The 13,208-nt window shown below is 37.5% G+C and overlaps 1 pseudogene; it reads right to left on the bottom strand.

The window, feature by feature from the left end:
- Positions 1–13,208, bottom strand: part of LOC128580969 (RNA-binding protein 39-like) — a 67,484-nt pseudogene that overhangs the window by 946 nt on the left and 53,330 nt on the right.

Here is a 13,208-nt window from a genome sequence, read left to right as displayed (position 1 = left end):
TCAAATTGTTTCATTTATGGATGTGTTGTGAAACCTTATTTTTCAAGGCTGCACCCTGCTTACTTTATAAATAAACCAGTGTTTATTTACTATAACAATAAAATGTTTATTTATTATAACAATGATATACTTCTACATTCAGTTTAAAGAGGTTTTAATTTTGTGCTTTGAACATCTTTTGAAAATAATATAATTAATGATCTTTAAAATTTTTCACAGGACACCTAAGATCCTCTCACAGAGTACTAGTGTGTCACAGCTCACCAGTTAAAAATCATTGATGTAAGGAGTCCCTCTACTATGGAATTATATACCCCCAATTATTCTCCCAGGAAACCACAGTAAAGGATCCACCCGGCATCACCACATGGGGGATCTCATTCAAGAGTCTTCCAGGAAAAAATACACTTCCTCACAATGGGGAAAAACAGGTTTGGAGGAGGCTAGAGGATTGAGTTTTTGTGGAAGGGAGTTTGCTGAGAAGGCAGAGAAATCCAATGTAGGTGGAGAGGGCTCTACACAGCCCTTTGTTGTGGCCTCAGGATTCTTCCAACTTCTTTAATCTCCAGTGCTTTCTAAAAGTCTCCCCTTGGGCTACTGAATCTATACCCTGTATTTTCTGGAAGAGAAATGTATTTATCCAAAGGAATGTCTCCCTAATGTTGGAAAGCCAGGCAATGGAGTCAGGTGTAGGGTGGATTTTCACTTAGGGTGCCCTCATATTTCATGGTGACCATTCACTTGGTGAAGCTTGTCTTCAGGGAATTCAGCACACTATGTTTACTTGGTGTTTGAATCTGAGCTAGTCAGTTCATTTCAGGTTTTATGAGATCATTCCCCATTGTGTCTTCTAAGCACCAATTTGAAGCTGTGAGACTTTATTGATTTGGCTTTAGGAACCAAAACTCTGGGTGATTAGCTCCTTGGAGAAAAGTAAAGCAGAGTCACAGTCTAGAGATTGTCATTTTTATTTTTTATTATTTAAAAAATTGTTCCAAAAGATCAGCTGGAAGGACAGCCTCAGAAGTCAGGCTTTAAAGTTTGAGCTCTAAGCTGCAGGAGATGAGGAGCCATGCACTGGGGTGATTTAATCAGTAGATTTGGCATAGGTAGCATTTGCCCATCCACTCCCACCACATCCGTGTATTTCAAGTCATTGATATTATTATTATCCACACCTCCATTATCTTCAGTTTTCCCCACTTCCCATTTACCCAGTGAAAGTACACTCAACATCAGAGAGCCCAGGTACCAGGTAAACCACAAAACCTTTCATGATGTTCATCTCTTTTCCTGCCCTGGCTACGTTGGCCTAAGGAAGGGGCAGAGGAAAGAACTGAGCAAGGATGTGGTCCCTGCTGGAATTTATTTAGAGATTAGCTCCACAGAGAAAACTAAAGCAGAGTTACAAGCTAGAGTATGGCTTTTAAATTTATTATTTAACTAGGTTATAGCTTTCATGTGAAAACCCTAAATTAGTTTCATAGTAGGGCTGAGTACATTGGATACTTTTTCTTCCATTCTTGAGACACTTTACTAAGAAGAATATGTTCCAGCTCCATCCATGTAAACATGAAAGAGATAAAGTCTCCATCTTTCTTTAAGGCTGCATAATATTCCATGGTGTACATGTACTATAATTTATTAATCTATTTGTGGATTGATGGGCACTTGGGCTTCTTCCATGACTTAGCAATTAATTGGTGGGATTACACCAGCGGTGCATCTTACAAGGATATATGTGAAACTTGGTAAATGGTCTGTGAAGCTAGTGAATGATGCCATATGATCATATCAATGTACACAGCTATGATTTAATAAAAAATAAATAAATTAAAAAAATAATTTTTTTTTTATTGTTGGGGATTCATTGAGGGTACAATAAGCCAGTTACACTGATTGCAATTGTTAGGTAAAGTCCCTCTTGCAATCATGTCTTGCCCCCATAAAGTGTGACACACACTAAGGCCCCACCACCCTCCCTCCATCCCTCTTTCTGCTCCCCCCCATAACCTTAATTGTCATTAATTGTCCTCATATCAAAATTGAGTACATAGGATTCATGCTTATCCATTCTTGTGATGCTTTACTAAGAATAATGTCTTCCACTTCCATCCAGGTTAATACGAAGGATGTAAAGTCTCCATTTTCTTTAATGGCTGAATAGTATTCCATGGTATACATATACCACAGCTTGTTAATCCGTTCCTGGCTTGGTGGGCATTTAGGCTGTTTCCACATTTTGGCGATTGTAAATTGAGCTGCAATAAACAGTCTAGTACAAGTGTCCTTATGATAAAAGGATTTTTTTCCTTCTGGGTAGATGCTCAGTAATGGGATTGCAGGATCAAAAGGGAGGTCTAGCTTGAGTGCTTTGAGGTTCTCCACATTTCCTTCCAGAAAGGATGTACTAGTTTGCAGTCCCACCAGCAGTGTAAAAGTGTTCCCTTCTCTCCACATCCACTACAGCATCTGCAGTTTTGAGATTTTGTGATGTGGGCCATTCTCACTGGGGTTAGATGGTATCTCAGAGTTGTTTTGATTTGCATTTCTCTAATATATAGAGATGATGAACATTTTTCTTTCTTTTTTTTTTTTTTTGTAGAGACAGAGTCTCACTGTACCGCCCTTGGTAGAGTGCCGTGGCGTCACACGGCTCACAGCAACCTCTAACTCTTGGGCTTACGCGATTCTCTTGCCTCAGCCTCCCGAGCAGCTGGGACTACAGGCGCCCGCCACAACGCCCGGCTAATGAACATTTTTTCATGTGTTTGTTAGCCATTCGTCTGTCGTCTTTAGAGAAAGTTCTATTCATGTCTCTTGCCCATTGATATAAGGGATTGTTGGCCTTTTTCATGTGGATTAATTTGAGTTCTCTATAGATCCTAGTTATCAAGCTTTTGTCTGATTGAAAATATGCAAATATCCTTTCCCATTGTGTAGGTTGTCTCTTTGCTTTGGTTATTGTCTCCTTAGCTGTACAGAAGCTTTTCAGTTTAATGAAGTCCCATTTGTTTATTTTTGTTGTTGTTGCAATTGCCATGGCAGTCTTCTTCATGAAGTCTTCCCCAAGGCCAATATCTTCCAGTGTTTCTCCTATGCTATCTTTGAGGATTTTTATTGTTTCATGCCTTAAATTTAAGTCCTTTATCCATCTTGAATCAATTTTTGTGAGTGGAGAAAGGTGTGGGTCCAGTTTCAGTCTTTTACATGTAGACATCCAGTTCTCCCAACACCATTTATTGAATAGGGAGTCTTTCCCCCAAGGTAAGTTCTTGTTTGGTTTATCAAAGATTTGGTGGTTGTAAGATGTTAGTTTCATTTCTTGGTTTTCAATTCGATTCCAAGTGTCTATGTCTCTGTTTTTGTGCCAGTACCATGCTGTCTTGACCACTATGGCTTTGTAGTACAGACTAAAATCTGGTATGCTGATGCCCCCAGCTTTATTTTTATTACTAAGAACTGCCTTAGCTATATGGGTTTTTTTCCGGTTCCATACAAAACGCAGAATCATTTTTTCCAAATCTTGAAAGTACGATGTAGGTACTTTGATAGGAATGGCATTGAATAGGTAGATTGCTTTGGGAAGTATAGACATTTTAAGAATGTTGATTCTTCCCATCCATTAGCATGGTATGTTCTTCCATTTGTTAATATCCTCTGCTATTTCCTTTCTGAAGATTTCATAGTTTTCTTTATAGAGGTCCTTCACCTCCTTCGTTAGGTATATTCCTAGGTATTTCATTTTCTTTGAAACTATGGTGAAGGGAGTTGTGTCCTTAATTAGCTTCTCATCTTGACTGTTATTGGTGTATACAAAGGCTACTGACTTGTGGACATTGATTTTATATCCTGAAACATTACTGTATTTTCTGATGACTTCTAGGAGTCTTGTGGTTGAGTCTTTGGGGTTCTCTAAGTATAAGATCATGTCGTCAGCAAAGAGGGAGAGTTTGACCTCCTCTGCTCCCATTTGGATTCCCTTTATTTCCTTGTCTTGCCTAATTGTATTGGCTAGAACTTCCAGCACTATGTTGAATAGTAAAGGTGACAGAGGACAACCTTGTCTGGTTCCAGTTCTAAGAGGAAAAGCTTTCAGTTTTACTCCATTCAGTAAAATATTGGCTGTGGGTTTGTCATAGATAGCTTCAATCAGTTTTAGAAATGTGCCACCTATGCCTATACTCTTCAGTGTTACAATTAGAAAAGGATGCTGGATTTTATCAAATGCTTTTTCTGCATCTATTAGAGGATCATGTGATCTTTATTTTTGCCTCTGTTGATATGGTGGATAATGTTTATAGACTTGCGTATGTTAAACCATCCTTGCATCCCTTGGATGAAGCCTACTTGATTATGATGAATGACTTTTTTGATGATAAGCTGTAATCTATTGGCTAGGATTTTGTTGAGAATTTTTCTGTCTATGTTCATGAGTGAGATTGGTCTGAAATTCTCCTTTTTGTTTGGGTCTTTTCCTGGTTTTGATATCAGGGTGATGTTTGCTTCATAGAATGTGTTGGGGAAGAGTCCTTCTTCCTCAATTTTTTGGAATAATTTCTGCAGTACAGGAATAAGCTCTTCCTTGAAGGTTTGATAGAATTCTGGAGTGAAGCCATCTGGACCAGGGCATTTTTTAGTTGGAAGATTTTTTATTGTTTCTTTGATCTCAGTGCTTGAAATTGGTCTGTTCAGGAGGTCTATTTCTTCCTGGCTAAGTCTAGGGAGAGGGTATGATTCCAAATATTGATCCATTTCCTTCACATTGTCAAATTTCTGGGCATAGAGTTTCTCGTAGTATTCAGAGATGATCTCTTGTATCTCTGTGGGATCATTTGTTATATCCCCTTTATCGTTTCTGATTGAGGTTACTAGAGATTTTACTTTTCTATTTCTAGTTAGTCTTGCCAATGGTTTATCTATTTTATTTATTTTTTCAAAAAACCAACTCCCTGTTTCATTAATTTTCTGAATGATTCTTTTGTTTTCAATTTCATTGATCTCTGATTTGATTTTGAATATTTCTTTTCTTCTACTGAGTTTAGGCTTAGATTGTTCTTTTTCCAATTCCATAAGATCTCTTGTGAGATTGTTGATGTGCTCTCTTTCTGTTTTTCGAATGTAGGCATCTGAAGCGATGAATTTTCCTGTCAAAACTGCTTTTGCAGTATCCCACAGGTTTTGGTAGCTGTGTCTTCATTGTTGTTATGCTCAAGGAAGTTAATGATTTCCTGTTTTATTTCTTCCTGCACCCATTTGTTATTCAACGGAAGATTGTCTAATTTCCATGCCTTTGTTTCGGGTTGAGCATTTTTGTTAGAGTTGAGTTCCACCTTTAGTGCCTTATGGTCTGAAAAGATACAAGGTAAAATTTCAATTCTTTTGATTCTGTTGATATTTGTTTTGTGTCCCAGGATATGATCAATTTTGGAGAATTTTCCATGGGGTGATGAGGAGAATGTATATTCTTTATCTTTTTGGTGGAGTGTTCTCTATGCGTCTATCAAGCATAGTTGTTCTAGGGTCTCATTTAAATCTTTTATATCTTTGCTTAATTTCTGTTTAGAGGATCTGTCCAGCTCTGTAAGAGGAGTGTTAAAGTCCCCTGTTATGATGGTATTATCAGATATCATACTGCTCAGACTGAGTAAGGTCTGCTTCAAGAATCTGGGAGCATTTAAGTTGGGTGTATAAACATTTAGAATTGAAATGTCTTCTTGTTGTATTTTTCCCTTGAACAATATAAAGTGACCATCTTTGTCTTTTTTGACTTTAGTTGCTTTAAATCCACATGTATCTGAAAATAAGACTGCAACTCCTCTTTTCTTCTGAATTCCATTTGCCTGAAAAATTGTCTTCCAACCCTTGACTCGGAGCTTTAATTTGTCTTTTGAAGTCAGGTGTGTTTCTTGCAGACAGCAAATGGATGGCTTGTGTTTTTTAATCCAGTCAGCCAATCTATGTCTCTTCAGTGGGGAATTCAAGCCATTAACATTTATTGAGATAATTGATAAGTGTGGTAGAATTCTATTCGTCTTATTTGGTGAGAGTCCATTGCTTAGTTTTATCTTTTGCATCAGTGTGGAGGTTAGGTTCTGTCCTTTGATTTCTGAGTACTTACTTTGCTGCTGATCCATTGTGGTGGTCAGTGTGCAGAACAGGTTGAAGTATTTCCTGTAGAGCTGGTCTTGTTGTGGCGAATTTCCTCAATGTTTGTATATCCGTAAATGATTTGATTTCTCCATCAATTTTTAAGCTTAGCTTAGCAGAGTACAGAATTCTGGGCTGAAAATTGTTCTGTTTGAGTAGATTAAAGGTAGATGACCATTGTCTTCTTGCATGGAAAGTTTCATTAGAGAAGTCTGCGATCACTCTGATGGATTTGCCCCTGTAGTTCAACTGGCTCTTACTCCTGGCAGCTTGCAGAATCTTTTCTTTTGTCTTGACTTTGGACAGGTTCATCACAATGTGGCTTGGAGAAGCTCGGTTAGAGTTGAGGCGACCTGGGGTCCGATAGCCCTGTGAAAGTAGTGTGTCAGAATCTTTGGTGATGTTTGGGAAATTTTCTTTTATAATATTCTCTAGTATGGCTTCCATTCCTCTGGGGCATTCTTCTTCCCCTTTTGGAATTCCTATAACTTGTATGTTGGAACACTTCATAAAGTCCCATAATTCTGGCAGTGAACGTTCTGCTTTCTCTCTCTTCTTTTCTGCCTCTTTTACTGTCTGAGTTATCTCAAGAGCTTTGTCTTCTACCTCTGAAATTCTTTCTTCTGCATGGTCTAACCTGTTGCTGATACTTTCCATTGCATCTTTAATTTCCCTAATTGACTGTTTCAGTTCCTTCAGGTCTGCTATATCCTTTTTATATTCTTCATATCGTTCATCTCTTATTTGATTCTGTTTTTGGATTTCCTTTTGGTTATTTTCCACTTTATTAGCAATTTCCTTCATTGTTTCCATCATTTCTTTCATTGTTTTCAACATGTGTATTCTAAATTCCCTTTCTGTCATTCCTAACATTTCTTTACAGGTGGAGTCATCTGCAGTAGGTACCTCATGGTCCCTTGGTGGGGTTGTTCTAGACTGGTTCTTCATGTTGCCTGGAGTTTTCTGCTGATTCTTCCTCATGAGTGATTTCTTTTATCTGTTTCCTTGCCCTAATTTTCCTTTCACTTCCTCTTGCTCTTTTTTTTTTTATTAAATCATAACTGTATACAATGATATGATTATGGGGCATCATACACTCACTTCATAAACCATTTGACACATTTTTATCACAGTGGTTAACATAGCCTTTCCGGCGTTATCTCAGTTACTGTGCCAAAACATTTACATTCTACATTTACCAAGTTTCGCAAATACCCCTGTAATATGCACCACAGGTGTGATCCCACCGATTCCCCTCCCTCTACCCACCCACCCCCTTTCCCACTTCCCCCATTGTTAAGTTGTATCTGGGTTATAGCTTTCATGTGAGAGTCCCAAATTAGTTTCATAGTAGGGCTGTGTACATTGGGAATTTTTTCTTCCATTCTTGGGATACTTTACTAAGAAGAATATGTTCCAGCTCCATCCATGTAAACATGAAAGAGGTCTTTTGCCTGTGGAAGTTGTGGGCGGATTTGGAGGGATCGAACACACGCGACCACTTGCCGGTTTTCCATTGTTTTTGTCCTCCTCTTGGGGTCCAGAAGTCTCTTGCTGACTCCCTGTATCCTCATAGGAGTGATGATAGGCAGATCCCACCAGCCAGAGATGCCTGGAGTCCTATCTCCCCAGACTCACGGTGTCCAGATGCAAGGAAGCTGTTACTCGGCCGCCATCTTGCTCTGCCTCTCTAAAAAAATAAACTTATCATTTAAAACCAAAGCAGAGTTATAAGCTAGAGTATGGCTTTTAAATTTATTATTTAAAAAACATGACAAATGGGCGGTGCCTGTAGCTCAAAGGAGTAGGGCACCAGCCCCATATGCCGGAGGTGGTGGGTTCAAACCCAGCCCCAACCAAAAACTGCAAAACAAAACAAAAGAAAACATGACAAATAATAGTTGTATATATTTATGGCATTTTGAAAATATGTATACATTGTGGAATGGTTAAATTGAGCTAATGAACATGTGCATTACTCACATACTTATTTTTGTGTGTGTGTGTGTTGGTGAGAACCCTTAAAATCTACTCTTAGCAATGGTCAAGAATACAATACATGTACACCATGCTGTACAATAGATCTCTTGAACTTATTCCTCTTGTGTAACTCAAACATTTGTACCCTTTGATTATCATCTATCTGTTCCCTTTCCTGCTTCCTAGCCCCTGGCCACCTTCATTCTCCTTTCTACTTCCATGAGGCTGATTTTTTAAGGTTCCACTTATAACTGAGATCAGGCATTTGTTTGTTTTTTCTGTGTCAGGCTTATTTCGCTTAACATAAATGCCTTCCAGAAGCATCCATGTTGTCTCAAATGACAGGAATTAAAAAAAAAGACTGAATAGTATCGTATCATATATGTAGATCACATTAACAACTTCTTGCTAGAGTCAGATACAGTGGTGCAAACCTGCAGTCCTAGCCACCTAGGAGACTGAGAGGGGAGGATCACTTGAGCCCAGGAGTTCAACACTAGCCTAAGCAACATAGCAAGACCCTATCGTTACAAAAAAAAAAAAAATTAGCCATACATGTTGGCAGGAACCTCTAGTCCATGTACTTGTGAGGCTGAGGCAGGAGATCAATTGAGCCCGAGTTTGTGGCTTCAGTGAGCTTTTATTGCACCACTGCACTCTAACTTGGTGACAGAGCATGACTCTGTCTCTAAAAATTAAAAAAAAAAATCCATGCTAGGAATCTCCTGATGGTTATACGTGGCTATTATTGATAGGGTAACCAGAGAAGACACTCTTATATTTGACCTGAGATCCAAGTGAGTATGAAGACTGCATCATGGAAAAATGGGGAGGAAATGTGTATGTTTTAGGCAGCAGGGACAGCAAATGAAAAGAGCTCTGAAGAGGGAAGAAGCTTGGGGAGATCAAGAAATAGTCTAAGGCCTGCAGAAGAGTAAAGCAAGGAGGGGAGAGATGGGAAGTGAGATCGTCAGAGACAGACCATGGGGGAAAACATGGGATTCCCCCCTAACTTTATTGAGGAACCAGTGTTTCCATGTACAGTTGTCCTTTGCACAAGGTACTTTGATGAAGGAATAAAAAGGAGCTGAAATGTATCCTAAGTTAAGCCATATGTACTCCGGGAGTGGGGCTGCATCTGTCAGGAATGATCCCCTTGTTAAAATTCTCATAAAGGTGTCTCTCAGGCCATCAGTGGGTGCCACAAGGGACTATTGGAAGGTGTTAAAAATCTTATTGTAGTAAAGTATTCATAACATAAATTTATAATATACCATAAAATTCATAACAAAAATGTATAACACAAATAGGCATAAAATGTACCTTTTGTAACAAAACAGTTTTAAAATATATTTTAAAGTATATTAAAAAATATATATGTATATATTTTTAATTTAATTTTTATCAAATCATAGCTGTGTAATTTATGGGGAATAATGTAATGATTTGTTATACAATGTGGAATATTTAAATCAAACTGATTAACGTAAGCATCATCTCACTTGTTTTTTGTGGTAAGACATTTATAATATATTCTTAGTTGTTTTGAAATGTACCCTTGCATTGTGCACATTAGGTGAGATCCCACCAAATAACCTCTCTCCTCTTGCCCTCCTCCCTGCCCTCCCCTCCCCCTCCTCCCCCCTCCTCCTTTCTGGATTATAGTTGTGTTTTATCATTCATATGAATGTGTAAGTGGTTATATAATAGTAGTGAGTACATTGGATACTTCCCCCCCCCATTCTTCACATACTATACTAAGAAGAATGTGTTCCAGCTCCATTCAAGTAAACATAAAAGTTGTAAAGTCTCCCTCTTTTTTATGGCTGAATAAGTACTTCATGGTATATGTACACCACAATTTGTTAATCCATTCATGGGTTGACAGGTATTTGGGCTGCTTCCCAACTTGACAATTATGAATTCGGCTGTAATAAACGTTCTGGTGCAAATGCCTTTGTGGTAAAATGATTTTTGTTGATCTGGGTAGATACCTAGTAATGAAATTGCAGAATGAAATGGTAGGTCAACTTTTAGTTCCTTGAGAATTCTCCATACCTCTTTCCAAAAAGGCTGTATTAGTTTGAAATCTCACCAGCACTGTAGAAGTGTTCCCTTCTTTCCACATCCATGCCAACATCTGCAGTTTTGGGACTTTGTGATATGAGCTAATCTTATTGGAGTTAGGTGATATCTCAATGTGGTTTTGATTTGGATTTCTCTGATTATTATAGATGATGAGCATTTTTTCATGTGTTTGCAGGCCATGCACTTGTCATCTTCAGAGAAGTTTCTGTTGGAGTCTCTTGCCCACAAACAAATGGGGTTGTTTGTTCTTTTCTTATTGATTAATTGAGTTCTCCATAGATTCTAGTTATCAGATCTTTGTCACAATCATAACATGCAAAAATCATTTGCTTTGGTTGTAGGGTCCTTAGCTATGCAGAAGCTTTTTAGCTTGATCAAATTCTACTAATATATTTTTGGTGTTGCTTCAATTGCCCAAGGGTCCTCCTCATAAAATATTTTCCCAGGCCAATATCTTCAAGAGTTTTCCTGCACTCTCTTCTAGTACTTTTATAGTTTGGTGTCTTAAATTTATTTTTTTTAATTTATTTTTTTTAATTATTAAATCATAGCTGTGTGCATTAGTGCAGTCAAGGGGTACAATGTGCTGCTTTCATATACAATCTGAAATATTTTCATCAAACTGTTTAACAAGCCCTCATGGCATTTTCTTAGTTATTGTATGAAGACATTTGTATTCTGCATTTAGTAAGTTTTGGCTGTACCCATTCTAAGATGCACCGTAGGTGCGGCCCCACCAGTTACCCTCCCTCCACCCCAACCTCCCCCATCCCCTCCCCTCCCTTGGCCCTTTCCCCATATTCTTGTGTTATAGTTGGTTATAGCCTTCATATGAAAACTATAAATTAGCTTCATAGTAGGGCTGAGTACATTGGATACCTTTTCTTGTTTCTTATAATATTTGTTAAGGATTTTTTTTTTAATTTCTGAGGGGTCTGTTGTTATTTTGTCCTTACCATTTCTGATTGATGAAATTAGAGATTTTACTCTTTTTTTCCTGATTAGGTTAGCCAAAGATTTATCTATTTTTTGACCTTTTCAAAAAACCAACTCATTGATTTATTGATCTGTTGTATAATTCTGTTGTTTTCAATTTCATTTAATTCTGCTCTAATTTTGGTTATTTCTTTTCTTCTGCTGGGTTTGAGGTTGGAATGTTCTTCCTTCTCTGGTTGCTTGAGATGTCCCATAAGTTGTTAACTTCCTCTCTTTCCATTCTCTTGAGGAAGGCTTGCAGTGCTATAAATTTCCCTCTTAGGAATACCTTTGGGTATCACAGAGGTTCTTATAATTTGTGTCTTCATTGTTGTTTTGTTCCAAAAATTTGGTAATTTACTTCTTAATCTCGTCTATGACTCATCCATCATTCAGCATAAGGTTATTTAGCTTCCATGCTTTTGAATGAGTATGCAGATTCCTGTTGTTATTGAGTTCAACTTTTATTCCATGATGGTCTGAGAAGATGCAAGGAATAATTTCTAGTTTTTGAAATTTGTTGAGGTTAGACTTGTGACCTAGGATGTGATTGATTTTGGAGTATGTTCTGTGGGCTAATGAAAAGAATGTGTATTCAGTTTTGTTGGGATGAAATGTTCCGTAGATGTCTGTTAAATCCGGATGTTGAATGGTTAAGTTTAAATTTAAAATATCTTTGCTTAGTTTCTTTTTGGAGGATCTATCCTACACTGCTAAAGGGGTGTTAAAATCTCTGACTACTATGGAACTGGAGGAAATCAAGTTGCTCATGTCTGTTAGAGTTTCTCTTATAAATTAAGATGCATTATGGTTGGGTGCATAAATATTAATAATTAAAATCTCATCATATACAGTATTACCTTTAGCAAATATGAAGTGTCCATTTTTTGATATTTAATCTATTTTCTTTTATTTATTTATTTATTTATTTTTTTGTTAAATCATAGCTGTGTACATTAATGCAATCATGGGGCACAATACACTGGTTTTATAGACCATTTGACATATTTTCATCACACTGGTTAACATAGCCTTCCTGGCATTTTCTTAGTTGTGTTAAGACATTTATATTCTACATTTACCAAGTTTCACATGTACCCTTGTAAGATGCACTGTAGGTATAATCCCAACAATCACTTTCCCTCCCTTCCCTCCCTCTTTCCCTTCCCCATATTCTTAGGTTATAACTGGGTTATAGCTTTCATATGAAAGCCATAAATTAGTTTCATAGTAGGGCTGAGTACATTGGATACATTTTCTTCCATTCTTGAGATACTTTACTAAGAAGAATATGTTCCAGCTTCATCCATGTAAACATGAAAGAGGTAAAGTCTCCATCTTTCTTTAAGGCGGCATAATATTCCATGGTATACATATACCACAATTTATTAATCCATTGTGGATCAATGGACACTTGGGATTTTTCCATGACTTAGCAGTTATGAATTGGGCTGCAATAAACATTCTGGTACAAATATCTTTGTTATAATGTGATTTTTGGTCTTCTGAGTATATACCTAGTAGAGGAATTATAGGATTGAATGGCAGATTTATTTTTAGATCTCTACGTGTTCTCCAAACTTCTTTCCAAAATTAATGTATTAATTTGCATTCCCACCAGCAGTGTAGAAGTGTTCCCTTTTCTCCACATCCACGCCAAAATCTCTGGTCTTGAAATTTTGTGATAGGGGCTAATCATACTGGAGTTAGATGATATCTCAAAGTAGTTTTGGTTTGCATTTCTCTGCTGATTAAGGATGGTGAGCATTTTTTGAAATGTCTGTAGGCCTTGTGCCTGTCTTCTTTAGAGAAATTTCTCTTCAAGTCCCTTGCCCAGCCTGCGATGGGATAACTTGTTCTTTTCTTACTTATACGTTTGAGTTCCCTGTGGATTCTAGTTATTAAACCTTTGTTGGAGAAATAATCTGCATATATCTTCTCCCATTCTGAGGGGTGTCTTCTTGCTTTACTTACTGTGTTCTTGGCTGTGCAGAAACTTTTTAGTTTGATCAAGT

This window comes from Nycticebus coucang, chromosome 3 (genome assembly GCF_027406575.1).
Source record: "Nycticebus coucang isolate mNycCou1 chromosome 3, mNycCou1.pri, whole genome shotgun sequence".
In the NCBI taxonomy this organism is placed as follows: Eukaryota; Metazoa; Chordata; class Mammalia; order Primates; family Lorisidae; genus Nycticebus; species Nycticebus coucang.
This window is presented reverse-complemented; position numbering and strand designations above follow the sequence as displayed.